This window comes from Lichenostomus cassidix, chromosome 9, assembly GCF_008360975.1.
Source record: "Lichenostomus cassidix isolate B80296 chromosome 9, HeHo_3.0, whole genome shotgun sequence".
NCBI classification, from domain to species: domain Eukaryota; kingdom Metazoa; phylum Chordata; class Aves; order Passeriformes; family Meliphagidae; genus Lichenostomus; species Lichenostomus cassidix.
Genome location: NC_139490.1, coordinates 10,245,778 through 10,250,025, shown reverse-complemented (window position 1 = coordinate 10,250,025; position 4,248 = coordinate 10,245,778).

Sequence of the window (4,248 nt, the reverse complement as noted above, 5' to 3'; positions counted from 1 at the left end):
CTTCCCTGCCCCATTCATCAGTCTCACACATGTTATCAGTCTCCCTCAGGCTTCTGCACAGGACTTTCCTCAAGACCTTCAATTGTCTCAGTAGGTTTTACAGGTTTGGTATGAGCAGCTAAACCAGGGAGAAAAGCTAATGACCCTTGAGACCTCCCTGTTCATACCAACACCAGCAGCATAACTCTTGTTTCTGTCAGAGCAGGAGCCTACAGAAGGGCTTTCCTGAGACTTAGGGAAGATGTGTCTAACAGGATCATAAAACAGTGGTTTTTTTGGTAATGCATCTACTAGAAAAAAAGAGAACTGTGTAGCCCACATTATTTTTTTTTGAAGCAAGCTGTTAAGAGACATGTTTTCCACACTTTGGAAAAAAGCTCTGAAATCAAGTATTGTGGTTGAGAATACCTGCCAGGCCCTAGCCATGTCCATCTGATTGGCACATCCCACTTCACAGAGCCTGGCCCTGCAATAAGCCCCTTCATCTGGGAGAAACAATACCAAATACAAACCTGCTCAGCCTCAACCATATTCACATCCCAGCAGGGGAAATATCAGGAGGATTTGATGGCAGACAAGGAACACAATGAAACTGCTTTTTCTTCTTCTATTTTTGAAAGAAGAAATGTATCATTTGCCAACACACAGCCTCCCATAGACACATCATGCCAGGCATCTTCCTAACACCATAGGGACCCCATGAACCCTTTGTCCTCTAAAGCCCAAGATCCTGCTCTAAAATACGGAACTTGAGGAGGACAATTAAGCTTATTTTTGTTATTAACAAAAAATTTCCAGTCTCCTTCTCCAAAACAGCTGAACAACTTTAACTGGAACTTTCCAAAACACATAGACAGAAAAAAACAAAACCAAGACCAAAATGAGAGAGAAGAATGACCTTTTGCACAGTAGACATCAGCTGAAGCAGTTACAGTCTGCAACCTGGGAGCTCTTGCAAATGCTGGCTTCTGATGGAAAAGCCTTAACCTTGTTGGTGATCCTGACATCTCTGCCTGTTATGCAATGCTGTAAAGACTGAAACTGCTGAATGGCCTGCACAACAGAGGAGAATTACATACTCCTGCATAAAGGAAACATCCCAGACTTGAGTTCAGCTCTTGGCTTAACTGCAGATGCAAGGCTTGACTCAAATGAGAGCAATTCTGCCCTGGATAAGGTATTGCAGCTTGTCTAATGCACCATCACACCACCTCATTTCACACTGCATGGAGAAAGTCACTCTGAAAATTAGAGTAGGACTAATCTGGGTGCCAGCCAAGCTTCCTCAGCAGGAGACAACTCTTTTTCAGAATTAAACAAATAAACAAAAGACCCAGATCAACCAACCAAACCAAAAAAAAACCAAACAAAAAAAAAAAAAATCACAAAGAGTGTAGCTACCACTCTAGAATTTATGTCCTCGTAGCTCAGTTACTGACCATGCACCATGCTAAGAGCCAAGACTCAATTAGTTCTTCAGAGCTTTTACTTGGCCTCTGCACCTAGTCCGTAAAACTTCAGTGAATTTTCTTGCATATCAGAACTTTCCCTGTGAGTTGCACTCACACTCCAAAGGAAAAAAAAAAAATAATCAAAAATTGGAAAAATAACAAACATGACACACCACCTACAAAAGCTCTTATATTGTCCAGCAAACAAAGGCTGTCTGCTTTGAGCTCTTACTGTTTGATACCTACAGACAGCAGATGTTTTTCTCTTTGCCTCCTTCTGGCCACACCCAAAGAGTTACAAAATACAGAGTGCAAATAATGACAAGTTACACCCAGGTATCTGGCAGAGATCAACTCAAGATGAATCTTTTCTATGGCTTAAGGATGATGTACCTGCCATGCTTCAACAAAACAACTCCTTGACATCCATTCTGGAAACATTTTCAATATCAAGGATGCTGGAGGAAGAAAACAAACAGAAAACCCACAATGCAGAACAAATTTCATATTGTCCTGATTTAGGGACTGAGACATTTCAGTTCAGGTCTCATCCACACCACTATTTCAACTCCCCCTGGTGAGTTCTGGGGCTTGGAACTTCACTCTTAGCTTATTGCTAGTCTGAGGAGGCTACCAGGTACCACCTCTGTTATTAAACTATTCTTATCTCAACCCATGAGGTTCACTTTTTTTTTTCTTCTATTCTCCTCTCCACCAGGGACAGGGGAATGAGTGAATGGCTGTTTGACACTGGCTGTGTGTTGCCAGGTGGGGTTAAATCATGACACCCTCACAAACACAGGCTCTCCTGGGGCCAGCTTTCTGCTCATGCTCCATTTCCAGAGCACCCTGTACCTCTGCACAGAAATTCACAGGCCATCCAAACCAAAAGCATGGAGTCCACATCTCCTCAGTGGGCAAAGCATACCTGGTGGTGGAGGACATTCCTCTTGGGACAGCCTCTGGCAGCCTCCAAGATAACAGATGTATGTTGGCCTTTGCTGCACTGTGGACACATCACAAGCTCTAGACATAAAAGCAGCCAGCTAGGAATTCAGTAGACATCTAAGGGTTAAACTGCACTTGTTTGATTGTCAAGCACCTGAGATATGACGACAACACATTGGCACACTGTAATTGCAACATATTATTAAGTACCTTCAGTCCCCAAAGGCTAAGACACTTTTGAAAAAATAATAAAGCTAATGCACATAATAGCCTGTGTCTTGTTATTTAAGAAACCTCTTCCCGGCATCGGACGTCGACAGAACGTGTAAATGCACTTTCTCCAATAACTATGCACAAGGAGCAGTTTGATGGAGTGCCAGAAAGCACAATGACTGTTCTACCTTAGCAATGTACTGAAGATGACATGCTCCCTTTAGAACTAATTGCTTTATTTAAAAAAAAAAAAAAAAAAAAGCCATTTACTAAATCCTAGCCTGGTCTCTCCCCTTGATGAGCAATTTTAGACTGCATATCGGAGCTTTTGTTTGTTGCTAAAAGACAGAGAGAAAAAGCATGTTTTGTTAAGTAATTTTAATTTTCATATTTAATGGAAGACAGTTCAGAAGGGTATTTTTCATTATATTACATGAACATTTGCATTATATATTCTGCTGGGCCTTCCCTTATGTGACTCAAGGCTGACAAGTTCAGGCTGTCAAGCAACTCTTTGCATCTAATAAATTACCCTACACTAAGACCCAGTTATAACTATTGACATAAACCAAGCTATACCTCTGAAAGTCAGAAAATACTCTTTATTATCCCTGCTCTGTATTCTGACATGCATAACAGGAAAGCACTTCAGGAACTGCTTCCAAAATTCACAGCATTCTTACTGTCAAACTGCTTCCCACCTCCCTACATTAATAAATAAATAAATCAGGAATTCCTCTTCTTGTGCCTTCAAGAGAGAAACAGCTGTAATGACTTCATAGACAAATCAATACCATTTCCAACAGAACTATTTCATTTTTCTTCTCCCTACTTCGAAAAATTAGAATAATTTCACAACGAGCCCTAGGGAACAAGCTCATGAAAATGCACAGAGCAGACAGCATGAGGAAAAGTGTTTGGTTATATATTTCAGGAGGCAGGAAATGGGCCTATCTGCTGCTCTGTGAGCAGTGAGAATAATTATGCATGCATTTGCTGCATCCCATAATCATCATCACCACAAAGATGACGTTTCATAGCCGAGTCGAGAATGTGTCTCTCCCAAAATTATTTTTTGTTTGGAAGGAGAAATTATTCTAAATAATGTCTAGGGAGGATAGATAAGCATAGATTTGAGAGTCAGACACTCTCAAGTCAAAACCCTATCACCAGCTCTCTGAATAATTCTATTATATCATTAATTCCACATCAGCAAAACGGTAACACATCTGTCTGTAACAGAGTCCCAAGTTACTGGGAATTTCTGGTACATATCAAACTGGTGAACTATTTAGACTGTGTTCACACAGGGGAGCTCCTGTGGGCTTTGTAAAACCTTGGTCAGATATGAAAGGGGATGACAACCCTCTCTTCATTGTTTGGTCCTGGTAAAAGTGACCAGGGCCCTGGTCATTGCCTGGCTGTAGAATGACACATCTGTTTCTGACACAGATTTTAAAGAGAAATGACTGCAAATAAACCCTCACCTCTGGAAGAGCCATGTTAGGCATAAGGACTTCATTAATGGGCACTCTGGATCACAGCACTCCTTAGCCCAGTATTCCAGTGGGACTTTGGCTTTCTGATCCACACCAGCTTCCCACAGCCAAGGGGTTTATACAGGCTGATCAGACTG